Source organism: Elephantulus edwardii, unplaced genomic scaffold (genome assembly GCF_000299155.1).
Source record: "Elephantulus edwardii isolate Elephantulus edwardi_28Jun2011 unplaced genomic scaffold, EleEdw1.0 scaffold00016, whole genome shotgun sequence".
Classification (NCBI taxonomy): domain Eukaryota; kingdom Metazoa; phylum Chordata; class Mammalia; order Macroscelidea; family Macroscelididae; genus Elephantulus; species Elephantulus edwardii.
The window spans coordinates 15,825,460-15,853,376 of NW_006399766.1; the positions used below are offsets into that span (position 1 = coordinate 15,825,460).

The 27,917-nt window shown below is 42.5% G+C and overlaps 1 protein-coding gene across 1 annotated transcript in view; it reads right to left on the reverse strand.

The window, feature by feature from the left end:
- GPC4 (glypican 4) overlaps positions 1-27,917 on the reverse strand; it is a 145,925-nt gene that overhangs the window by 62,727 nt on the left and 55,281 nt on the right. The window lies entirely within an intron of this gene.

A 27,917-nucleotide genomic window follows, 5' to 3' on the forward strand; every position in this document is an offset into this window, starting at 1 on the left:
ACTATGCTCTGCTTCATGGGGACAAAGAAAGGAACTCTCAGAAGGGTTTTGATAATCCCAGAGGGGTGCGGAACGTATACTTTAGTCCACCCTTTCCCCTTCCAAAAGGGAGTGAAATTGCTGCCTAGATTGTGCTGTGCGTGTCGAAAGCCTGAAGTCATCAGACGCACACCTTAATGGCAAAGCATATAAATTACAGTCATTATGCAGATGTACAATTTGACATCATCTACCGATCACTAGGAGCAACACAGCTAGTTAGCATTTTGCAAAGCCTTTGCCAAAATATAGCTCTGGAGGGCTAAAGACTGCCAATTATTGTGGGGTCCACTGATCCTGAAGAGAGTACAGGCAAAGTGCTCCACAGAAGCCGGGATGGAAAGACGTGGTCACGTGTACTTTAGGCAGGCTATGGGGGGAGTCAGTCCCCTGAGAAGGACTTCATGTTTGGGAAAGAGAAGTGACTGGAGGGAGTGGGGGGAGGAAGAGCCTCAATGAGTCAGATGGTGATTGCAACCAGGGGCTCAACCAATGCAAGGACTGTGCGGATGGCAAAGGAACACCTAGTGTTTTGTTCATGAGGTTAGTATGCGTTGGAGCCCACTCGGTGGTACTTAACAACAATAATCATACAACGTCAGCCAATCAGAAATGCATTTCGAAAATCAGAATGATTATATTTTATGCTAAGAACACCCTTGGGGAAGTGTAATTGGAAGTCAGAGTTGCTACCTGAAAACATCACTTCTGTAAACTTGCAACAGTTTGAAAATGTATTCCAGATAGAAATCAAGGAGACTGATGATTGCTTCTGAAAGAAGCAAATCATGGACTGATGTACTCTGATGAGTCTCACTGTTAAGCTGGAAGGGACTCAAGGCTGACCGTCCAGTTATTTCCTAGGGCTATGAATCACACGAGAGGAGACTGCCCATCTGTCTTCCTTGAGAGCCCAGGGAATTTCGAACTGTGAGATGGGCAGCCTCTGGTTCAGCACTGCAGCTGCCTCAGGGGCTCCCTGTGGAGAACGTTCCACCTGTATTATCAGCGTATCAACTGTTTACTAAATAAAGGAAGTCTCATCAGCCAAGTAAATGGCCTTCATTCACTCTTTAGACGTTATGTCACTACAGAACAGCTAGAACAAATTCTTCTCCTTTTGCACATTTACAAGGGTCCAATGAGAAAAGTAATTCTGGCTATTAACCTTGTTGTTGTTGTTATGTGCCGTCGAGTCACTTGCGACTCATAGCGACCCACTGTACAGCAGCCCTAAACGCTGCTCTATCCTGTGCCAATCGCACTGTCTCCGATACACCCATCCTGATTACCCCAGTCACTGAATCAATCCATCTTATCGAGAGTCTTCCCCTCCTGCGCTGTCCCTCCATGCTTCCAAACATGATGTCCCTCTCCAAGGGCTGGTCTCTCCTTGCAACATGTCCAAAGTATGTCAGATGAAGCTTCAGAATCCTTGGCTCCAAGGAGCAGCCCGATTTAACCCTCTCCAGGTTGAACCTGTTTGTTTTCTTAGCAGTCCATGGTGCCCTCAATACTCTTCTCCAACACCACTGCCCAAAGGCATCAATTCTCCTTCTATCCTCCCTAGTCATGGTCCAACGCTCTGACGCATACCCAATTTCAACAATTTCTAAAACAAAGCACACTAGTTCTGACTCCCAGGACAGATGAGAGCCACTTGCAGAGTTTCCAAGGCTCTAAACTTCATGGGAGCAGACTGCTATATTTCTCTCCCATGGAGTAGCTGCTGAGCTGACATCAGTTGGTTAAGCAGACCCAACTTAACGCGCTGTGCTACCTGGGCTCTCCAACCACTGACAGATTCACTACTTCCTAAAAGTCAGTGCTCCAGAAAGAAACAGAAGCCTCCATAAAATGCACTTGGGGGGTTAGGGATCTGGAGGGGATTCACAAAGGACAGACAGGAGCTCTGGCAGTGCAGTGGTTAAATAATTGGGTGCTAAGAAAGTGTCTGTTTAGAATCTTACAGCTGCACTGCAAGAGAAAGGGCCTGGCATTCTGCTACCGTAAGTATCGGCAACTGTGGAAATCAGATGGGCAGCTGTAGTTTGTCCTACAAGTTCCTTGTTGTCAAAATCCCTGCAAAGACAACCTGTAGCTAGTTAGGGATCAGGCACAAGAAAGATGGAGTTCTCCTGCTTAGCTTACAACCAACAAAGACGACTTATTTCTTTTGGCCAATGATTCCAGTGCACCTGCTGGAAAATATGAGCGGTTTCTCTGTAGGTGCATTGGAATCATTTTGCATCGCTCACAATGTAACAAAATGCTTGGGAATGAAATGATTCCTAACACCTACAGAGAGCTCTCAGTGGCATAGCCCATAGGGAGCCGCCCTGCTAACCAAGCGATTGCACCAATCTGGTGATTTAAATCTATTAGTGGCCCTGAGGGAGCGAGATGAACAATCTCCTTGGAAACCAAATGGAGGATCACATCGATGAACTGGTTCCAACTCAATGGCACTGAGTGAGAAAGCCCTGGTGGCATAATGCGTTACATGAGGGTCTATTAATGGACAACAGTTTGAATCTACCAGTTGCTCCAAGAGAGAAAGATGGGCAGTCTTCTCCCATAAAGATTTACAGCCTTGGGAACAGGGTGGATCTTGGAAGCAGAGTCATCACCAACTTGAAGGCAGTGGTTTTGAAATGTCTCTTTTCTCATCCTAAGTGATTTACAAAGTCAGGTGTAAAGTTCAAGTGCTTTAAGAGGGGGAAAAAATACAGCGATTGAGGATGATTGGTAAACCATACATAAGAGAGTTAGAGTTCTACGACTCTCCACAATCTCTCCTGTTTTCATCTACTGTGACTTTTGCTTGATTTTCTGGCATATTCCTTTCCCTCGCACATCTCAAGCCTTCGTTAATGCAGATTGCACTGTTTACAGAGAGTGAGAGATTGTCTAGAGACTGAGATTCCCTGAGTCCATCTGGTCTCTCTATAGCCTCAGTTACACATTTAGCTACAAATCAAAGTGCCCTAGAGAGAGAATAACATTGGCTAGAACATTAAATATCATTGCTGTCCAATGTTGTTAGTTGCCATCCAACTCATGAGACCTCGCTTGTAACACAGCAAAACTTTGCCACCTGCTGTGCCATTTCCGTAATTCTTGGTATCAGTGCCCAAGAGGACTTTGGGAGTCCTAGCATTCACACTCCCTGGTACACCAAGACCTCAGAGCAGGGCCAACAGTCAAGGCCCTAAGGTTCACTGGTATTTCAAGGGTGGGGATTCTGCCACTAGCAACTTGCCTGGTCTCTGCCTCCCTGATGTGCTGATGTCTTGGACTGCCCTTGTAGGTTGTCACTTAAGACCTCAAACAAATCAAGACCACAGGGACTAACTGCACACACTTCCAAGAGGGAATGATCTTCCTTATTATTTCCAAATCATCTTTATGGAAACCTCGACGAGAACCATTAACCCCCACATGTGTCAAAGTAGAACTAGACTCCACAGGGTTTTCAATGGCTAATTTTTAAGAAGCAGATTGCCAGGCCTTTCTTCTGAGGCATGATTGGGGGTGGGGACTAGAACCATGGACATTTGGGCTAGCCCACTAAACAGTCTGCACCACCAGAGACTCCAACGATGTCCCCAGAAATCCTTTTTCTCGAAAAACCTACTAACGCCATTGAGATGTCACAGCCAGGCCAGAAAACAGGAGCAGCAATTCACTGTAAGGGTAGAAGAAAGTGGAGGTGGGGGTGAGGGAACCACAGATGTCAGACACCTGATCTAAAACAAAGAGTAAGAACTTTGATTTCATACACATCTCATGGCCAAACCCCCACTGCCACTGAGCCAATTCCAACCCACAGCAACCAATCAGGCAAAACAGAATTGTCCCAAAGGGCATTAATCTTGATGCCTCATGGTAACTCTGAACAGAATATTCTTTTTATTCTTGTTTTCAGCCTGAGTAACAGAGTCAAGAAACTCCCAACTTTCCTGGATCCTGCCTTGTAACTTTCACAATATGTCCCAAAGTCTTCCTTCTTAAAGTATGAGAATAGGATTTTAGTGAATCTGCTTTCTAGAAAAAATGAACAAAAGAATAATTTTCTTATTCTTTTCCATCCTACTTTGAGGTGAGATACTTTGAAAGATTTAGCAGCAAAGGTGTACAAATCACTTCTGTACATAAAGAAAACAAACCAAAAAAAAAGGCTGCTTCTACATCAGGTCTCAAATCACATAGACCAGACTTCAAAATCCTAGGTAGGTGTCAGTGAAATGGGGGAGGAAAGAAACATTTTCATTTTCAACGCTTGTGCCCAATTATATCCCTTTAATCCTGGCCAAACCCCCACTGCCACTGAGCCAATTCCAACCCACAGCAACCAATCAGGCAAAACAGAATTGTCCCATCTTTCTCCCTTACAGTGGCTGGTAGGTTTTGAACTGTCACATTTTCCATTAACAGGCAAGCACTTAACCACTGCATCACCAGGGCTCCTTCTCCTTCTTTAAATCCATTTCCACAAGGTTCTTGTTAAAGTTGACAGAGTTTTCCTGCTTCCTCTAATTAGTCCCAGCTCCCAAGGATGTGGACGTGGACCACAGTCGAAGAGGGGCTAATTTTAAAACATGAGAGAAAATGTCTTTGGAGCATTAGGCTGATTGGTGGAAGAAAAGGGGGGTGGGGTGTGAGTGTGGGTTTCCTTTGCACAAATCCCGCCTTCTTCAGGTTTGTTTCCGCAACCCTCCAAAAGAGGGGGAGAGTAGAGAAAAGTCTCCAAGTCCTGCCTTCTGAGATGGAAGCCCCGTGATATGAATGAGACCCTGTTCAATAACCAACAGCCCAAAAAGCTCCTCCTCCCCATCATCTAGGATCTTAGCACTGGGGCCTTGGCACTCCGGCCCCATATTCCAAATCCATGGGCTCTCTGCTTTTCGGAAAGGTACTGCTGACAAATGTCAAGATTTCCATGTATGCTCCGTCCTCCAAGTCATTTACCAGTTAAGTTACACTTGGCCCCATCCTAATTTGGGAGAGCACACCACTTTTTTATATATCCATCCAGAGAATCTCTGATTTCTTTTTCTTTTCTTGTTGTGTACCGTCAAATCTAATCTGACAGGCACAGAAGGAGCTTGCCCCTCCTTCTCCAGCGGAGCATCTAGTGGATTCGAACTGCATGCCTTCAGGATTGCAGCAAAGCTTCTTGCCACTAGGCCACCAGAGCTTCTATATTTATTTCTGTCTGCCCTTTGCATCCCACCTCGAAGTAAATCCTAATATACTATGAAACATTCTTACAAGTCGCCATTTCCTTTTTGTTCTCTTAGGTCACATTCACTGGTTTCCCTTTTATCCACATTTTGGTGGTGGTGGTGGTGGTGGTGGTGGTGACTGTTATGTGCTATCAAGTTGCCCATGACCCTATATACCTGAGCCAGTCTCACTGACTCTGATACACCTACCGTCACTGCTCTAGTCACTGTATCAATCCCTCTTATCCAGGGTCATCCTCTCCTGTGCTGTCCCTCCACCCTTCTGAGCATGATGTCCTTCTCCAAGGACCGGTCCCTCCTGGCCACATACCCATTTATCCACATATCCATTACAAAAGTTTGTTATTTAAAAGCTGTTAATTGTGTTTTGACTCATAGCACAATCATAGCAGAACTGCCTCTGGAGCATTCTCCAGGCTGTAATGACAAGAGCAGATTGTGTCAGTCTTTTGTCTTTCTCCTGCAGTGACACTAGACAGTTTCAAACCACCAACTTTTCTGGTAGCAGCCTCGTACTTGAGTGCTTAACCATGAAGCCCGGCATGGATTACCTACACATTCTCTGTTCTTGCCCATCTTTGTCCAGCAGAGCAGGATTTTGAAGGGGGATTGAAATTCCCCACCTTTGGGTTGGCAGTGCAGCTCTTTCCTACTAAGTCACCAGAGCTCCCTATACTTAGACATTAGCTCCTTTAAAAACAGCAGCTCATTTTCTGAGCTGAAATTCTCATGCAAGAAATAACACTGCCCTTGCCAACTAATTAAAAGTGTTTAGATTTCCAATGTTCCCACCCATTCTTACTGGTTCTTCCAGTGTATTTCTTTAAGTGAGACATCGCAAGGTACTTGGCACCATGCAATCTCCAAATCTTACCTTTCAGAACCTGGCCTTCGAAATCAGACCTGCTAAGGTGTCCACTGTTGTTGTTGTTGTTATTAGGTGCCTTCAAGTTGAGTCTGACACACAGCAACCCAATGACAACAGACCTGAGCCCTGTCCTATCCTGTGCCATCCTCATCATCTCTGACACACTTGAACCCATTGCTGTAGTCGCTGTGTCAATCCATCTGGTCAAGGAGAAAAATCTTCTATGTTTACCACTTGCTCATACTAGTGTGCAATCAGGTGCTAAACTCAACTAAAGGTTGTCTGTTTGAACCCATGCAGAGGCACCAGGTAAGAAAATGACAACCAAGAAAACCACGGATCAGTTTTACACTTTAACACATGGGGCTGTCAAAATTGACTGATTAATTCCCCATGATTAATTCTCCCCACATACACACATCCTCACCCCTCAACCTCCACCCTCCCCTCCACCCTTGGATCCTCATACTCGTTCTACAATAATGATTTTATACAGTATTTCTCCTTATGAGACTGAGTTAATTCACTTACCATAATGCTCTCCAGTCCCTCCCAAGTTAGGTAATAACTCACAAAATTATTGCTCCTGTGTGCTGCATAGTGTTATATTGTTTGAATGGAGCATAACTTCTCAATCCATCCTCTTAAGGTTGGACATCTGGGCTGTTTCCATGTTCTTGCTATGGTGAATAACACTGCTATGAACATTGGTGTACAAGTCTCTGTTTGACCCTCAGTTCTCATTTTCTTGGGGTATATTCCAAGCAGTGGAATGCTGCTGTTGTTGACTGCCATCAAGTAGAGCACGACTCATAGTGACCCTAGGAACAAAAGGCCTAAAGCCTTTCTATAACTATCAACATTTATCAAAGTTCATAGATTTTCCAGGCATGTAGTTTAGGAGGTGGATGCCACTTCTGCTTCCAAAGTGGAATACCTGAATCATATGGAATTTCTATGTTCAGCTTTCTGAGGAAAGACCAAACTGCCTTCCAGAGTGGTTATACCATTGTACAATCCCACCAATAATGTATGTGAGTCCCTATCTCCCCACATCCTTTCCAACATTTATTACCTGCTGTCCTGTTAAGCTTTGGCGTGGCAACTTGTTGTTGTTATTGTTGTTCCATGCTTTGTCTACTTCGCGAGATAATCTGTGAATGAAACTCTCCCACAGCTAGCTAACCCAGTTCTCTCAAACTAACCTTTGAGCTGTTTGGACAACACAAAAAGATGACTGGGGCCAAATGCAGTATTTGTTTAAGGTCCTTCTGATCTGATCCAAGTCCAAAAGACTCGAGGTCAGATATGTCAATTCCAGGTATATCCATCTAACTCATGCTTTTCCCCTCTGAAACTTCAAAGAGGTACTGCTAGGCATGCCTTATGACCAAATGGGAGCTTCACATGTCATGTTCACACTGCAGTATAGACCTTGTCCATTTTTTAGCCATCCAAAAGTACAGAAGACATTTGCTTCTATGCAGCAGAACTTCAAAGTGGCATGTAGGTGGGGAGGGGGGTGGAGAAACAAAGTCCTGCGCTAAGTGTTGTTGTCTTACTCAAGAAAACAAAATCCACAAGGTGGGAAGGTCTCACTCGAATGGCCGCTACACGTTTAAGTACACTTTTACAGATTAAAATCGCCGCAGACAATGTTCAGTTCTTTGGTTTCTAAAGGCCCCACATCTGCTCACTTGCTGCTCACCTGGTGTGGTTTTACCACTGAGATTCCCCAGAAGGGAGTTTCTATGTCATTTCCATGTGACTGACACCCTGAACAATAAAGGTCAGGGAGAACAAATCCAGACATCCCACAACCCCTTCTCCAGCATACCAGGAATAATGCCTGTTTGTTCTGGGTTCTGTGAAACCCAGATAACAAGAGAGCTGGAATCAAACATAGGTTAATAATTCAGGGATTCTTCTGTTGGGCTGCCCTACCAGCCACCATTTCCTTCTGGCTTCTTACAAAACAAAGGCAGATTTGGGGGACTAGATTGAAGTGATTACTTATTCATGACACACACATAAAATGTAACTTCCTTACTGTACGAGATGGAAAAGTGATTTGTCTCTTTGCCAGCAAGTGCCAAGGCAAAGAGAGGAACCAAACAAACAGGCTTTTACTAGACACTCAAGTTCCTACAGGCCTGTCCCATTCCTGGCCATTCTCAGATGCAAGCCTGCCAGACCAGAGAGGTTCAATCACCCTGGAGCCACAGAGATTGATGTGAATGTTCCAGAAAGCACTGGAGGGAGCTTGGTCCTCTTCACTGTAGAAGTGTCAAGACATCCAAGAATGAGAGGGCCTCTTGCTAACATTTTTCCTTTGGGCAAGAGAAAGACAGGGTCACTACGTTTGAGCCTCTGAGAAGAACTCAAGGGGCTACAGTGCAGCCAATACTGGAGTCACTGCAATATAGTGTCATTTGACCTGGGAAAGACACCAAAGGTCCGGAAAGCTGGCCAATGGACAAGCTTGACACCTGATAGTTAAAACTTATCAGACAGCTTTCGATGGCTCAGTGCACATAGGGGATATCAACAACGAAACAATTCATTGCCGTTGAGTCAGAACTAACATGTAGCTGACCCTCCAGAGGGTTTTCAGAGGCTGAAAACCACACAGGAGGAGACTGCCCATTTTTCTCCCATGGACCAGCTCCCTGCTTGCCTTTGGGTTGGCAGAGCAACTCCTTAACCACTAGGCCACGAGAGCTTCCTGGATGGGTGACATTATTGTTGTTGTTGTTGTTTGGCATTGACTTGTAACTGACTCATAGCTGCCCCTCCAGTTGGTTTCCAGAGGCTGTAAACCACATAGATTTACAGAAAGGAGTTCGTCTAGCTTTCTCCTGTGCAACAACTGGTGGATTTGAACACCCTGGCTTTGGGTTGGCAGTGCAACTTCTTACCCCTAGACCACCAGAGCTCCCTTTATGAGTGAAAGGGTCAAAGTCAAACACATTGCTGTTGAGTCAAAACTGGCTCACAGCTAACCTTCCAGCAGGTTTTCAAAGGCTGTAAATCTCAAGGGAGGAGTAAAGTTGCCAATGGATTTGAACAACCAGAGAGATACTACCTTTGATTTTGCAGCATAACTCCCTATAGACTATTCAGAGCCCAGATAGGAAGGGTACTTCCCGCATTCTTTCCATTTTTACTTCCTCTCTTAAAGACTCCTTAATCATGAATCACTTTAATTTCATCCAATATATGATGTTGTTGTTAAGTGCCATTGAGTCATAGGCGACTCATACTGACCCTATGAAGGAGAGTCCTCAACACTTGTGTGTCTTTCATCCTTTCTCCAGGTTCATAGGGTTTCTAGAGGCAAGCTCTTACAGAAGTGGATGCCATTCCTCCTTCCAAGTTGTTTTAATCAGGGAGCTCCACCCAAAGCTGTCTGCATTGGGTAACCAACCAATAACACATTTGACACATCAGTGTCACAGTGTTCAGCCTCACAGCAACCACAAGTTACCTCTGTATGGCAAGTGGATACACCAGGGCTATGCTACCTAAAAGAATGTTTGACCAAAAACAATGAAAAACAGGCCTGAGGGCCACGGATTAAGAGTCACCCACCTTTGGCTTGGTAGCATCACTTACTGTCCACTAGGCCAACTGATCTCTCCAATATGTAATGTCAATGAAATTGTAATAAACTCCTCAAGGCCCAGAGCAGAATAGCCCAATTCAACCCTCAAACCCCTCAGCTACTTTACGACAAGGGATAGCCATGATGTGGCACCAGGAGGCAGGGGTGAGAAAGGGACGAGTTGGAAAGACATGAGGAACAGGAAAGAAGAGGGGAAAAGGCAGCTATGCTCCAGGGCTGAGTGGGAGGAACACTTACAATTGATGCCAAGGGTGACCTGGCACCAGGGTCCAGGGTCCACAGTAACTGCCATCAAGTGGAGGGACGTGTTTTTCTCTCTAGTTTCCATTACAGGGAGCCTGCAGATGGCATGCAGCATTACTACTGCGATTATTGACTCTAATTATCAGGAATGGTCTTTGATGTGATAGCAAAAAAAAATTATTAAAGCAGCCCCTCTTAGAGAAAGAAGACAATAAATACAGCCTCATTTGGAAAATTCAAGGACCCAATTTCTTACCAGGACCTTCTGCCAGAAAAAGGACTAAGTGACTTTAATATACTTGTTGGCAGTTCCTCGCCTTGAAGATGTTTCATGCTATGTGGAAAAGGAATAATGGTACGTGGTCCAGGATACATTTTAAGTGTATACTTAGATGCACTTCAAAGAAAACAAAGCCACAATCAAGTCGCCTCTTCCTTGCAGACGCTCGTATCTTTCTTTGCTCACACTCCTAGTTTGCCATGGGTAAGAAAGGCAAGGTGAATTTTTAAAATGGCATTCTAGGACGGGAACAAATGGCAACTGCCAGTAACTGTGGGTCTTGTTTTAATACTCAGCAGGGTTATGCTGATCTATCTGAATTCACACACATTTTCCTGCCCCATTCCTGTTAGGTTGATACTGCAGGCTGGAGAAACGAGCAGGACTATATAGGGTAGAGTGGAACGGCTCTAGTAGGTACAAATCACCACTTTCGAGGTCAAGCACTTAAGCACTGTGACACCAGAACTCAGAGTAAACATTTTTGTGCACTTTTACATGGGGATCAGTGAGTCAAAATATGAAACAGAGGACAGCGCACTTTGTTCTCGTTATCTGCCATCTTGCTGGGAGCCTCTGAATCAGAACCAATCCTTAGTTAGTGCTCTGGCCGGTTTTCAGAGCCAGGAAACCACACGAAAGGAGACTGTGCATCTCTTCTTACACAGAAAAGCAGGTGGATTCAAACCATGTGCCTTTGTGATTGCAGCATGGCTTTTTTTTTAAAGAGAAGAAAAGTGAGGTTTATTACATGTTCATAACAGACCACGAATGGGTCAGAATAGAACTTACAATATCTTTATCTTACAAGAGTTTATAGATGGAGATTTATAAATCTAGCTCTATCTTCCTTCCCATCTTCTCTCTCTCTCCCCATCCCTCCCTTCTTTCCTAGTGGGGAGTGGGGTTTACACTGCTCATGGGCAGCACAGCTTCTTACCACTAGGCAATAAGAGCTCCCCTGTCTTAAGATCATGAAATATCCCAAGGCTACATTATCTTTTTAAAATCTGCCTGATATTGTGCTTCACTTGTAAGTCAAAATGGCATCATTCCAAACTAGAGTCAATGTTACAGCAGCATAGGCAATGATCACAGTACAATATTTCTCGATCCGTCCAATTCAGCACAAAAACAAATGAAACTCGAGGAAGAGAAAAGCAAAGCATGTCTGGAGCAAAACATGCTATTCAGCTCCACCTATTCAGTATGTTAGAACTGCAGAGGAAATGAACTCTACTGGATTGGGACTGGACTCCAGGTTGTGAACTTTTAAGGCAGGGAGGCGCCAGGCTCAATAGAACTTCACCAGATCTGCATTTGGATGGAGTTAGCTTGTTTAAGAGCTGTATGCTTCTGGGCAAGGCTCAACTTCTCTGAGACCACTTCGTCATCAGTAAAATAAAGCCCAGAAGAGGACCTACTAATGGGTTATTGGAAACATTAAACATGCATAGTGCCTCAATCAAACAAAAAAGGCAAATCCATTGCCCTCAAACTCAACTTTCTGAGGCTGTAAGTCCTCAAGGAAGAGACTCCACATCTTTCTCCCATAGAGTAGCTAGCTGGTGGATTTGAAGTATCAACCTTTCTATTATCAGTCCGCCACATAGCTCATCAGGATTCCTGCTGCTCCACAAATTGCTGGTCTGTCAGATACTCCTCTAAATCTGAACAGTCATATTAAGATAGACTAGGAAGAAGGATTGGCCACCCACTTCTGAAATAGCAGGCCTCTGAAAACCCTATGCACAACAGAACACACGCAGACTAACAGAAAGGGCAACCTAGGTAGAACTATCAAGTATTCGGTGACTGGGGTAATTGGGATGGGCGTGTCAGAGGCAGTGCGGTTGGCGCAGGATATAGCAGGGTTTAGGGCTGTTGTGCATAGGGTCGCTATGAGTCGCAAATGACTCGACGGCACAAATTATTATTATTATTATTATTATTATTATTATTATCATCATCATCATCGTCATCATCATCATCATCAATACTAATATAAGAAGTTCTAGATTTCTTAGAAGAAGAATCCTGTAAGAGTCCAGCTTTAATCCAAAGGAAATTGTTCCATTTTCTTGAAGTTATCATTATAAGTCTTTTTTTAAAAAAAATTATTTTATTATTTTTGTGTGAGTGTACTGTCAAATCAAATCTGACTGGTACAGGAGGAGATTGTCCCTCCTTCTCCAGCAGAGCATCTGGTGGATTCGAACCGTGCACCTCTGGGATTGTAGTTGCAGCTCCTTGCCACTAGGCCACCAGAGCTCCCCTATCACTATAAGTCTTAGGATGCAGTTATTTTGAGAAATTAAAAAGCCAGCCTGATAAAACTTGAGTTGTACTTTCTATCTCTGAGACTGTTAAACAACTGCTTGTTTTGTAATGCATTTGAATGGAATGAAAAATAAGACATAAAAGGTGGATTCACTGGACAACCAATTTGCCTCAAATTGGAGAAAAAAAAGAAAGGATAATGTTTATAAAAGTCACATGTAATTGCCATCAACGTATGGGCAATGTCACATGAATATGACAGCCCAGTATTCAAAGGGGGGGTGTCATTAGCTCTGTATTACTATTCAGATATTTGTGTCTATAAGCATCCACTTGCATACATACTACAATTCTGACATGGAACAAATGTAAATTAATTGAGAATCAAGAAATACCTTTTTTAAACCTAAATGTCTTGCAGTTGTGGTTTTTAATTTGCATATCTAGAAGTCTGCTGCCCCCCCACCCCCATCTACTGCTGGGTCCTGACAAATAACTGATACCTTAAGAGCCAATCATTTTCTTGAAAATACACTCTGCTCCCTAAGTAAGATATAGAGGATTCAGAAATTCAGAATATTGAAGGATAAGTGCATGTCAAATAGAAACTTTAAGCATACACACACACACACCCCCAGAGATGAAGGGAGTCTGTTCTTTCTTACATCAAAGAAAGGGAGAACAAAGAAGGAAATGAGAGCTCCCTGCACAGTTGTGATGCATTTAAGTGCTGATGTGTTTTGGTCTGGATTTGTTTTTTATGTTGCTGAGGAGTGCATGGACCTCAGAGCATCGGCCAGTTTATCACCTGAATCGCTCTCTTTCTTTAAATATCTCTGTCCAAAAGGTTTGCCTCTACTAGGCTTTAGACAGGTACCACAGATGCCCCTTCCATTGTCCCTTTAAAATCTTGCCTAATGTTTACAGATATGAAAGAGAAAAGGGAAATGCACCCACATAATAGTTACCTGTCAAAGAGATGTGGACAAGCTATGGAGAATAAGAAAAATAACACCCTGAACCAGTTTTTAGAAACCCCATGAGGCCAGAAAGGAAGGGATACCCTGAAAGACTCATTCCAGCCTTGACCCTGAGTAGTACAAGTATCTGGATAAGGATCTGTATACTGGGGATTGCAAAGTCGCTGAGACACTCAGATGGTTAGGCACGTGGTGACCAATGGTTCAAATCCATCCAAAGATACCATACAATAAAGACTGGGTAACCTATTTCGAAAAGGTCATTGAAACCCCTATGGAGCACAATTCTACTCTGGCACAGGGGGTCATCAAGAGTTGGAGTGATTCCATGGCAACAGGTTTTTAGTGGAGAAAAAGACTGTCAACAATGCCATCTTATGTGGATCCACAATCTAGAACCAAGACATCAAAAGACATGTTGCACTGGGAAAATCTGCAGTCAAGGATCTCTCTAATGTTCCAAAGAGCTCTGATGTAAACTTAAAGACTAAGGTGTGCCTGATCCAAATCACAACATTTTCAATTGCTTGCTATGCACCTGAAAGTTGAACAATGAAAAAAGATGACAGAAGAATCCATCAATGACTTCGACTTGTAATGTTGGAGAAGAATACTGAGTATCCTGTGGACTGATCAAAGAACAAACTCGTATGTCTTGGAGGAAGTGCGGCCATGATGATCACTGGAGGCAAGGATGGCGAAGCTTCTTCCCACACACTTTGGGCATGTTATTAGGAGGGGCTATTCCTTGGTAAAAGAGATCATGCTTGGTCCAGTTCAGTGAAAGAGAGGAACATGCTCAACAAGTTGGACTGACACAATGACTGTAAAAATGGGCTCAAGTATATCAGAGATGATGAGGATATGGTCCGGATTCACTGTTAATGGGGTCACTGTGAGTCATAGTTGACTTAATGTCACATAACAACAAGAACCCGGTGATTTCAAGTTGAAGTCAATTCAGTGTCCCTTCTTGAAACTATAAATCATGAGAGAAGAATGCCTTAATTCAACAAATGATGAGGGAGGGAAAGAAAAGCAGGAAGAAATCCATCACACGGTCTTTTCTAATTTAGAGTAAGAAGCTATGCCAGGGCACTATGGAAAGACAAAAGATTTGAGAAAGGAAACAGCACTCAGGCTGCCTGGACAGAGCTTAAAAAGAAGAAGAAACAACTTACCTATTGCTATCCCAGAATAAGTATATGCTCCAAAATAATTAAAGGTTTGAAGGAGGGGGTTGAGAATAAAGAGAGTTTTCAGGGTGGTTAAAAGGCAGAGGGAAAAGAAGTGAAACTATCCCTTTTTTTTTTTGTTGTTGTTGTTTTGAGATTTTAATGAAAGTTTATAGAGAACTTGAATTTCCATTCATTTATTGTTGCACATTTTCCTCCCAGCACACCCCCCTTAACTTTTATCTTTCAAAGAAAAAAAATATTCTTCCATTGTTATACAATTCTACAACCCCACCCCGGTCCACTTTACTGTGCAGCTCTTATTCTGGACTGTGATCAAACAAATAATACCTAATCATATATTCCTTTTAAGCAGTTCTTTCCCTCATCTGTTTCCATGCAGTGTACATTATTTATCCCCTCTTTGTTAAGCTCCCCCCGAACCCCATGTTGGTCCTGCTTTACAACAGTGTCATTATGCAGTACTTGTCCTTTTGTGACTGAGATATTTCACTCAGCATAATTTCCTCCAGGATCACCCGTTTTGTATAATGTTTCATGAGTTCTTTGTTTCTCAGTGCTGCATAATATTCCATTGTGTGAATATACCACAGTTTTTCTATCCATTTTTTGTTGATGGGCACTTGGGTTATTTCCATGCCTTTGCTATTGTGAACAATGCAACAATAAACATGTCTGTGCATATATCTGCTTGGATGGCAGTTATAATTTCTTTAGGGTATATTCTCAGTAGTAGAACTGCTATTTCCAACTTTTTTTTTTATATATTTCCAACTTTTTGAGAAAGCACCACACCACCTTCCACAGTGGTTGAACCATTTTACACTTCCACCAACAGCGATTAAGGGTTCCAGTTTCTCCACAACGTTGCCAGCATGTATTGTTTGCTGCTCTGTTGAATTTTGCTATTGTTACTGGGGTGAGATGATATCTCATAGTTGTTTTGATTTGCACCTCTCTTAGAGCTAGGGACTTTGAGCATTTCTTCATGTTAGCCATCTGAATGTCTTCTTTGGTGAAGTGTCTGTTCATATCCTGTGCCCATTTTGCAACTGGGTTGTTTATCTTGTGGTGGAAACTATATTTGCGAAAAGAAAAGTTTCATCCAGATTAGGGGGAAACTCATAGGACACAGGTGGTTGGACACAAAATACAAACTAGGCAGAAAGAATGAGAAAAAGATTGTCAAGCCAATAGAAGAGGCTCCTTTGCTCTATCAAAGGGAGAAAGCCATTTAGAGCACCACTTAATCACAGTCACAGAGCTAACAAGAGAGATGGTGGGAGACGGAATGAAATCTTTAAGGGGATTCACATTTCCAAACCAGTACACTGAACTCAACAGGTCAGAGGTACTAGATCAAATCATGGTAAACATGATGCTCTGCTTCTAATCAACAAACCAGGAGTAGATCAATCACAGGTACCAGATGGTATTCACCAGCCAGTGTTGAAGTAACTCAATGGTGAAATTGGTTTGGCCAACATATGTAGGCTGTCTTTACAAACAGCCTATGTGCCCAAGACTGGTTCTTGTCAATATAAGTCATACTCATTGAAAGAGTTCCAGAAGGGACCCTGGGAAGGAGAAAGCATGAAGACTTATTTTATTATCAAGCACACCAGCCAACTTTAAGATAAAGGGGGAAACCCTGGATGTTTATGAAACAGAGCCTATGTCTAAAAGAAAACACCGGATATTTTGGTCAGGAAGGAAAGAAAATGTGTTGCTCATGTAATAAAGCAAAGTTTTTGGCATGGACAGTGTGAGGTTGAGTGTGCAAGCAGGGGAAACTGAGGAGACAATTTATGGAGTACACTAAGAATGCATCATAAAGCATTACCATGCCCTGTGCTTTAGCTACTGAGCGTGAGCTTTCAATCCCAAGGGAAGTAAGAGAGCAAAGCAAAATCATGAAGTTAGATACAAGATCGGAGGGATGATTTGTTTAAGGGAACAGACAGACAAAACAGAAGATGGAAAAATGGGACTCTTTTAACCAAACATATGGGGATGCTTTAAAAAATTATTTTTTTTAAATTGACTCCTGATGCAGCCGCCTTATTCAATATCCAGCCTTAGAAACACGGCAATGACTTCCTTGTTTACCACTTCAGCTTTTGGGGATAACCTAATAAACAAGGGGATGCCTTGATCCACCAAGGAGGGGGGAAAAGCCAAAAGAAAAAGCATTCAAAGTCTGTGAAATTTACTGTAGAAGATGGCAGCCACCCTCTGGGGCACGGTCTTTATTTCACTCACAAATACTCCAGTTGCATATTTAACCAACCCTGCTGTCTGATTTCGAGACATTCACTTTTGCCCTGGGTTAAAAAGGGACAAAGAGTGAACCCAAATCAATGACAGCAGAAGTGACAGCTGAAAGGGAGGCAGAAGCAACAGCGACAGAACAGTCTGGGGCCATTTAGCTTCAGGGCAAATAGTTGCTTATACTTCAAAGAGCCCTCAGGACATTGCTGCATCAGGACCCCGATTTTCATAATGATGACACTAGGTCTTCTTTAACTGATTTATGGTGGTTTCTAGCATTATTTTTTCATAAAGCAAGGGAATAAGTATTTTAGAAATATTTTTCCTTATATTGTTTAGACCATCCCCGCCCCCCAACTCTGTTTCATATGTATAAGAGTCATTATCAGGGGAGGAAGAAAAAGTCTACTAATTCAAAATATTTCCTGTTCAGATGGAGCAAGATAATGTCATCAAATAAGACATTCCTTTACAGCCACAAGGGTAAAGTCAAGAGTTCACAGAAGTTCTAGATGTATTCATACGGAGCAGGTCAATGGGTGATTTAGTTTAAAAGAAAATCAACACTGGTTGGCTTGGGAACTATTTATGTGCTTTGAACTTGTGCTCCAACCTAAATGTGATGTCCTTGCCACAGGTTCAACACCAGAGGAGGTACCCGGCCAACAGGGCTACTGTTCATTTCAAAGGCCATCTAACAGCTGGCCAATATTATTTAAAAAAATATTAACTGCAGCAGATTTCGATATCTTACATAAATACAAAAGGTCGGAGTCTTTCTTTTTTTAAATTTTTTTTTATTAATTTTCATGAAAGATTGCAGAGACTTAGGGTTTCCATTCATTCATTGTTGCACGTTAAGGCCAGATTATTTCTTAGAATGTGGTTTGTTTGTTGTTTTGGGTTTTTTTTTCATTCTTAAATTTAAATTTTTAAATTTGGGAAGAGGAACACTACTAAATATAGTTCACGCGATTCTTTGATTGTCTCAAGACGACTTGCATTCCGTCAGGGAAACGGAGCTGGGATATCTCAGAAGAAAGCAAAAACATGTGATGCTTCAGTAGAGTCAACCCTCAAAACATAGACCAAGCCGCCATGCATTGCAGAAAAGCAACACTGCTCTTCGTTGTCATAAAATGGCGAAAGTGCTCCACGAAAACACGATGGAACAAAATCTCTGGGAACATCGAAGGCCACCATTATGTTTTCTGGAATACAAACCTGCACAAGTGATATTATTCATCTTCCTGCAAATGTTTGTTGTGTGCCATCGAGTTGACTCTGGCTCACAGTGACCCTGTGGGACAGAGAAGAACCATTCCTGGGCTTCCGAGGCTGTTCCATCTACAGGAACAGCCAGGCCTTTGCTCCCACAGAGCTGCAGTGTGGGTTCGAAAGGCCAACTTTCACTGAGCAGCTGCAGTTTCAAATTCCTTTTCAAGCCCTACTGCAAAAGTTTCTCTCTTCTCACAAGAGGAAAAAAATAAATGTGGCAGGATTTGAGAAAGGAAAAGACCTCCAGAGAAATGAATTAATACAATAATGGTAACAAAGACCTTGAAGAATAAAGACAGGGAAGGAAGGCCAAAGGGCACGAAGAAAGAGTGGGTCAATCTTTTTTTACATTCTGAAAATGTCCATGAGCTAAGCTTTACCGTACCTACATTCTACATGAAACACTCATACCAGATAAACATTCCCCATTTGAAAGAACGACTGGTGACTGCTTTTACAATTTTAAGTGTCCCTGTAGAAGGAACTCTGATATAACATCACCGTGGCTCCCAGGCTGGTAGGGCATCTCACAAATGGATGTGTATGGTCAGGTGGCACTGGTGGATAGTCTGAGGAGATCATTTCTGAAGAGTAATGACTTCTTAACATTTCCTACTTCTAAGCAGGATCTGACACAAAAAACCATGCTACTAGATAGGCTACTTATCTTCCATGCTAGACATCTGTTTCTGACTCTTGACACGTGACTATCACAATGGCCTTGAGCATGACAGTGTGAAGACGAAGCAGAATAAGGCAAGGTTCAGGTTTGTTCCTCAGTGTGTGTGTGTGTCTCTCCCTCTCTCTCTCTCACACACACACACAGAATCATACTGATCATGCTGGACTATTCTCAGACTGAAGCTTGACAAAAGCTGTTGGTCTCCACAAGCTGACAGTTCATTCTGGTCAGGCCAGCAGAAACAACAATGGCATTTAAACTGGGAGTGATGACCCAAACAAACTCCCAAACAAGGTTTTTAATCCCTCAAATAAGAAAATGCACTTAAATTTAGCCACTACTTCCTGTTTTCAACCTCAAATTTGAACAGTGCATACTGAGCTTCAATACAGACTCATAATGGTAGAAGAGGAACGAAGTCGTAAATAAGAATCAAATATTCCCCTTTCTTTAATAACTTGCATGTGAATTACATTTTGCAGAAATGGTAAAGAGAACACATAATGAGCTCAGGATCAGAACACAACAAATTATACCAAAGATATCTAGAGACAAATGTTGCTGAAAATCTAAGAATATCTACTGTTCCTAACCCAGCTAAAAAATGTGCTTCCTAGTAACTAAGACATTCAAGACTGTCTCATTCTATATCAAGAGATCCTACTAATACTGTGAGTGCAAACATTATGGACTCATTTTAGAAACCTGGCATGGGTGGGTAAAATGTTATTCTTGTCAAAGATGGTGGGAGGTGGCAATTGGTCTTTCTGTGGAGAGTCACAGAGTTTGTTGATTTCTTTCCACTCTAAAAATTCTTTTTATTCATTACTTACACTGCTGGGTGGAACATTTCCCCCTCATCACAGCTGTAGAATTTCAGCCTGAAAGCGAAATACTTTTCCCCCCCTTTTTAACAACTTTCCAATTTCTTTTTCTCTTCATGTCATACTGTATTTCATTCAAGTACAGTTGTGGTGGCTGCCCTGTGGTTTCAAGTTAATTTTTTAAAATTCACATTTTGAGCATTATGTCCTCAACCTTTTACTGCTACCATATTTGTTCTACCTGCATCTCTACCAGGAATCTTTTCTGTCTGTCATTGCTCCATAAGAGAGCTACTGGGTATCTAATACATGTCTATTCCCTGCATGGTGCATATGGTTAATGTACAAAGTTGCTAATTAAAAGGTTGGTGGTTTGAGTGCATCCAGAAGTATTTTGGAAGACAAACTCCAGTAATATATTTCTGAAAAATTCGGCCATTGCAAACTCAATGGAGCATACTTCTACACAACACAAGTGATATAGAGTATGTAAGGTATAGTGCCAACTACGAAAACTACGAACACATTCTCTCCTTTCAAGGAGCTCAAGTCTAATGTGGATTTTCCCACCAACCACCTCTTTCTCATCTCAATTTTCTTCCCAGAATGACAATTGTTGTTGTTGTTGTTGCTATGTGCCTTCTAGTAACTTGCAACTCATAGCGACCATATGTACAACAGCTCTGAACCCTGCTCTATCCTGAGCCAACCTTATTGTCTCTGACACACCTATTCCCATTACCCCAGTCACTGAGTCAATCCATCTCATGCAGGATCTTCCTCTCCTGCACTGACCCTCCACTCTCCCAAGCATGAAATCCCTCTCCACAGACAGGTCACTCCTAGCAACATGCCCAAAGTATGTCAGACAAAGCTTCAGAATCCTTGCCTCCAAGGAGCAGCCTGGCTTCACCCTCTCCAGGACAAACCTGTTTGTTCACCTAGCAGTCCACAGAGTGTTCAATACTCTTCTCCAACACCACAGCTCAAAGGCATCAATTCTCCTTTTATCCTCCCTAGTCATTGCCCAGCTCTGTGATACATAGCACTTAATTACAAAGACCATGGCCTGGATCAGGCTCACCTTAGTCTCCAGACTGACATCGTTGCTCTTCAGTACTTCAAGATGTCCAGAAGACAATATCATACTAAAATTCCAAGTCAATACTACCTATTAGAAAGACTGTTGAATTAGAGATTTGGCTATCTTGACACTGCTTTTTCCTGGAAGACACTTTAACACCTCTATTTTGCATAAGTTTTTTCTGTTTTTATTCTGATGCAGGATAGAAACTTCAATAAAGTTATTTCTTCAGACCAATAAAATTGTAAGAAATTTCTCCTCCCACTCAATAAAAGTTGGGTTACAAGTTTTGACTTTTTTCTTCTTCTTTTTACTTTTAGTAAAAAATAAACAGGCCTTAAAAATAGTATGAAACACAATGTATATGAACTTTGTAAGCAAATCAATAATATTTTTTTCAGTGAAAAAAAAAACATACAAACCAGTACTTCGAATTGATTCTTCCCAATTCAGTCATGGCCAATGAAATGAAACTAGAACCAAACTGAGTTTGTAAAATATATGTATACTGAAATGATAACAAGAACGGGGCAAGGTAATGGTGATTCCCTGCTAGACATTTAATTTGCCTCCTAGAAAAGGTAACATGCAAGCTGCATTAGCAGAGCTGGAAATGATGATGACTGGCTCAAAGATGGCCACCAACTGCTTCACACTGAATGAGTGTTGCTCTCCACAGTCCTGGCAAAAATCCAACCTTCCCGGTTCAGGTACTAAAAGGGCTCACTTTACCTCTTTCAATCCTCCTAGTCAGGGGCTTCAACCTATGTTTCCCATTCTGCTTATTGTTTTTGGTACACCCATGGTGTACAAATACTAATCTCACTTAATCAGTCATGACTGAACTGGTTCAAACCAGTTTGATGATGTGGTTTAAAACATACGAATAGATACCATTTTCTGTATCACTTATCTTTCCTAAATAGTTGAGGCTTTTTCCATACACTTTTTTCTTCAAAAAGATGGTGCAGCATCTTACTGATGGTAAGTAATACTTTTTTTTAGAACTTAATTCACTTTATTTGTTATACAAAATCCGTGATGTGGCGGCCACAGCTGGAGCCTGAGTCCTCTGGAGACGCTGGTGTGAGTTTTTACAAGATGGTCAGTAAATTCCTGGCAGGGAGACTTGGTGAAGACAGTCTCTTTCCAGAGATCTGGGGTCAAGTAGCTGTAGGTCTTTGAGATGGCATCAAAGGTGGCCTTGGTGAAGGTGCCCAGCATAGCAGTGCAGCCCCTGGCTGAGGTGTAGTAGTCATCAATTCCAGCCATCAACAACAGCTTCTTAGGTACAGGGGCCGAGACAATTCCAGTGACTCGGGGTGCAGGGATCAGATGCACCAACACAGAGCCACAGTGCCCAGTCACCTTGCAGGGAACGGTGTGAGGCTTGCCAATCTTGTTCCCTCAGTAGCCATGCCACACAGGGACAATGGAGAGCTTGGCTAGGATGATGGCCCCATGGACAGCAGTAGCCACTTCCTTGGAGCACTTGATGTCCAAGCCAACGTGGCCATTATAGTCTCCAATGGCGACAAAGGCCTTGAACCTGATCCGCTGGCCAGCACGTGTCTGCTTCTGCACTGGCATGATTTTCAACACCTCATCCTTGAGGGACATGCCCAGGAAGAAGTCGATGATCTCAGACTCCTTGATAGGCAGGGAGAAGAGAGAAATCTCCTCCAATGATTTTAACTTCGTATCTTTCACCAGGCAGCCCAGTTTGGTGACGGGGAGCCACTCCTTGTCCTCGGCTTTGCCTCCTCGAGCTCCGCGGCCCCCGTCCACGGCCCCGTCCACGGCTGCGGCCCCGACCCCGCAGACCGCTACCGAAGCCTCCGCGGAAACCGCAGCGGGCTCCCATCCCAGGGCCCCCAGGCCCTCTAGGCCCTCCCGGCTGCACCGGCGTCATCCACCATTTGGTGTTTTCTCAGAGAAGAAGAAGAAGGCATACTTTTTTTAAAAAAATTATTCATTTTAAACAAAATTTACAGAGACTTTGGATTTCCATTCATTCATTGTTGTACTTTTCTCCCCGCCCACCCTTTCCCTCCCCAGTACACTCTTCTCTTCGAAAAGTAAAAGAAAAATTCATTGTTTTAGAATCCCTCCCCCCAGGTCCACTCCACTATGCAGAGGAAGCAGCAAATGCTAGGATAACCAAATATAAACGGGCAATCTCTCAAGAGCTGGATAAAAAATTATGTGACAGTACTGCATCGCTTTTATCAGTCCTTCAAATGTCCACATGCTATCAGAACCACCTTCAAGTCCATATCAGCTTCATGGATCTCAGAGGCCGAAACTATGTACTGAAAGGATGAATTACGTATGCATGGAGATGATTCAAGTGTAAACGTATTTCAGAGCACACTCTCAAATGCTCAGAGCAGAGTTCCAAAAGTTTCAGTCACATAACACATTATATTTTCGGTGTTAACTAATCTGTGGGTCTTAAGAGTCATTCCCAGTATATGAATGATAGTATGCAAACTAGTAATTTATTTTTTAAAGGCCCTGTGGTCTTGCCCTATAGAGGGTGAAGGTAAAGGAAAATAGGGAGGTTTCTGCAGGGCCCTTTTGAAAAGACAGGGTAATGATAGGCATAGTCCAATAGTGATTAATTTTATAAAACATAATGCACGGGGATGGTAAGAAATGCAATGTGAGTGCAGAACAGAACACAACTTTGTAAACAAACCAATATAAATTTTTTAAACGACCCTGAAGGAGATGAATTAACAGACTGACTGCAACAATGCTCAAATATGACAATGACTGTGGGGATAGCACAGAACTGAGCAATGTTAAGTTCTACTGTGCAGAGGGTTTATATGAGTCTGGATCAAAGAGCAGGTGATAACAGTATTTGCTATATGTTAAACCTATTCTTCCAGGGAGAAGAAGAAGTCATATTTTTTTCCACAAAGGTTATAAAGGCTAAACTACCAGTGATGAAACAATAAATGTTTTGAATTTAAGTTTATGGCTTTATAAGTCTGCTAGGTGTTTTCTACACACAAAGCACTGCCTTGCTTCTAGAACATGCCATGATTTTCTCAGGCTACAAGAGGTTAGAAAGCACTTACAGACAACGCTATGCACTACTGTGTGTCGAAGCCGCTTTGGTGGTATAGTCTACAGTGAACTGTACTGTTAACCCAAACACTGTGTGCTTCTGGCAGATCGAATCCACTGGGGGCTCTGTGAGATAAAGATGGACAATCTCAATTATAGCTGACTTGAAGGCAATGAGTTGTAACTGTTCATGGAATATCTAGCCATGGGGTTGGCATAGGTAGGAAGACAGATAGATCAACCTCAGCGAGCTGGTGCACTTAAGAAAAATTATCCAAACAACTTCTAAAAGGATGCATTGACTAGACCCAACACGATGAAGAGAAAATGATCCATAGTGTCGAATGCTACAACTAGATGGCTTTCTCTGCACTGGACTTTGCTTGTAGATGCAGATGCTCAAAGTTACTAAGTTGAACAGCAACAGGAACATGCTTGTTCCCTCAGAGTACTGGTTTGATAAGGATGAGCAAATCAGAAATTATGTATCTAAAAGGGAGATACTAGGTTATGAGGCACGAAGTAGCTAGCTTACATGCTTTCATGAAGCTAGTGATGAATAAAATGATTTTAAGAGAGGAAACAACCTCAATAATATAAATGAACTAAATTTATATTAATTAAATGTCGTATGTGGGAAAGTACATGCATGAAACATGATGTATATGAATGACAACAGTATTAATAAAAAAAGTCATTAAAAAAGAATGGTAAATTCTTTTTTATTTATGTACTTAGCAAATGGATGCTGGAGATACACCAAACCAGATAGTCTGTTGGAGTAAAAAAAGGGGGGGGGGAAGGGGTAGTAAGTGCAGCATACACAGTTATCATTTGAAGAACAAGGACAAGAGGACCAGAAACTTCAGTCCTCAAACTTAATCGGCTACTGGTGATCTGGGCCAAATTTTCTTTCTTTTCTGGGTCTCAATCACCTCATCTGGAAAGTGCTGTGTGAATTTTCCCTCTGGCGCCAACACTCACAGGAATTCTAGGATTCAATGTGCCTGGGATTCTGTTTCTCTGGGACACCCAGGTATATCTTGCTTTTGGTAGGACAGAGCTGGGGAGCCAAGCATTTGTTTAATTTGTGTTAGGATCCTAGGAGCCACAGGACCTCACCGAAGTGCCGTCAAAAAGTACTTGTTGGGGATACAGGAGGGCTAGAAAGGACCTTCAGAGTAAAGATGTTGACCAAACCTCATTTCTTGTGTCAACTGAGGTCCTTAAACATCCTCGTCCAGATCTGCTGACCATTTCTGGTTCCTTCTGCAGTGTACTTTCTCTACCCTATTTCTGTCTCTTCACAATCAGTGGTAAATCCTATACTCTGCAATACACAGCCGGCTAAAGCGGCTAGCTTTATTTTTATAAATTATGAGGCTACTGCTATCCTTACCTCTGCAGGGTGATTCAGTGCACACATTCCAATCTATAAATTCAAGAGTTCTGGTGGTTTAGTCCATATGGAGTTGTGCTTGTTAACTCAAAGACTGAGCCTCTCTGCTGGTTCAACTCCACCAGCTGCTTTGCAAGAGAAAGATGGGTAACAAACCCTGGTCTTCTAGTCCATTTTTCTAATTGTGAATTGAGTCAAAGTTTTACAAAGCATACTGTCAATTTTGCATTTAAAAGATTAACACTCCAGAGGATATTACTTTTAATTAAGCTATCAAGACCAACTGGCACAGAAATTGAAATGGGACTAACATGTTCACATTACCCACCTGGAGGCCCTTGACCTTAAACTGAAGGGTGCCGAGTTCCAAGGAAACATGCTTGGATGCTTCAGAAAACCCACGGGATTGAATCTGGGCTTAAGTGAACTGAGGCAATGTCTAATAAGCTTGTGGTGTCTATGGTTTCCTCACTGCTACTTACACTGTTCTGTTCCTCAACATCAAGTAAAGCCAGAATATTGAAGCAGCACTTTCCACCCCCTACAAAGCACATCAGTCAACAAGGTCATGATATTCTAGCTCCTGAACATGTTGGAGCTACACCTTCACAAGCGAGTTTGGGGCCTGACTTCAAGCTTCACCAGAGGTCCCTGCCACTCAAGGCTTCCCTTGAAAACACTGCCCTGGATCTGGAGCTGACCCACCACAGTGCTCCAGAAATGAAATAAAAATAGCTGGCCCTGCAGGCTGGTCAGTCTCAGGCAGGAGGAGGAAGTGTTCAGGACTCCTTCCCTCCCCAGGAATTCCCTTTCCTCATTCTGCTAGGGACAAGGGTTGATGCTGAAAGGGACTGCCGAAGCCCTCCATGAACTCTCCTATTTTATGGAGGGACACACAGGGTGAAGGAGTGCATCCATCTCCTGGTAACAAGCAGTTCACTGCTTTAACCCCAGAAGAGGATTTCCGTGGACTTCTTAAGCCTCCGAAAGCAGAAAAGGGACCAAAAAGCACAGAAGGATTAAGTGACTTACCCAAGGTCATCCAATACAGCCCAGGAATAAGTCTCCTGGCTCTAAGTCCAGTAAAGCACATGCCAGAATAATAAACACATAAATCTGATTTCAAAAATCCTCTCCTGTGCCCTTTGGACATTACAGTATAACCTGGGTATTACAGAGCCCCTCTGCACAAAATGTTAAAGGAAAGTAGAAAAGACTGCTTCTGTGCCATTCTTTACAGCTCTCTGGGAAGATACTTGCTGAGAAGAAAAGCTTGGCTCTATTGGCTCACACTGCAAACAAAAACAGTGACTTTGCCTCAAGAATGCACTTGTGGATTTGGCTTTAAACTTGCATGCAGAAACCACATATAGTCGGAACCAGTTTCTAGGAGATCCTCCAGTGGGTTATCAAAGGCAATAAATTGCACGGGAGGAGACTGACCAGCCCTCTCCCATGGATTCAAACCACTTGCCTTTGTGTCGGCAGCACAACTCTCCACAATTCATTTCTCATTGTGGGCCCTGAGCCCTACTACATCTGCCCAAGTAGGCAAGGTAATGTATGTAACGACAGTCCTCAGGTCCCATAAGAATCAAGACTCAATTCTGTTCTGGGCTGTGTTTTTGTGGTGTTTTTTGTGGTTTTTTTTGTTTGTTTGTTTTGTTTTTTCATTAGCTCTTTTCTTTTTATTGTGATTTGAGTGCAAGTTCATTCAGCCACTGGCAGGCTTTTTCATTTAGCCTTTTTATCACTCAATCAACTCATACACACTTTTTTCATTCTTAGACATTCCTTAGACATTTTCTTTTCTAACACTAATCGCACATAACAACAACAAACAACAACATTAATTGCAATACCCACAATGTAACCTTGATTTTTCATTTTCCACTTCCTCCTTGCGATTCTCATTCCCTTTCATCCTTCTAAGCCAGCCTTCCCTTCTTTTAGGGTGTTCTTGGATAAATACTGCTCTTTTGATCTTAGATAGCTGGATATTCGAAGGACTGAGTGTCTCCCTGGTGTTCATCTTATAGGCCTGTGTAAGTGCATAGATGAAAATTGAACCACTGAGTTCTATTACAGGTTCAAAGGGTGACTGGAGCCATGGTCTCAGGGGTTCCACCAGTCTCTACGAGATGAATGAACCCGGTTATTTTTATTATTTTATAGGTGATTCTTTTCAGACAATAGCAAAATACTACTTTCTTGCCTCTTTCAAAAGTACCCGGCTTAATCTGCTTATCTATCTAAAAACTGCACCTCATTGCACAACCTTAGGCTAACTCATATCCCGAAATACGTTTAAACTTCATACCACTTTTGTTTTGGTTTTTTATCAGAACAATTTCAAATCCTTTTTAATTACCAAGGCCTTTTGTGAGTAAGCTGTTGTCTGTACTTAGAGTGACTATAAATTATTAGCTCAAACCAGAGAGTGAAAGGACCTGATATAAAGTATTATTACACAGAGACAACAGGTGTAAACCTGGACAGTTGCTGGAAGAACCACAGCAAGGAGTATCACCTGCCTATGAT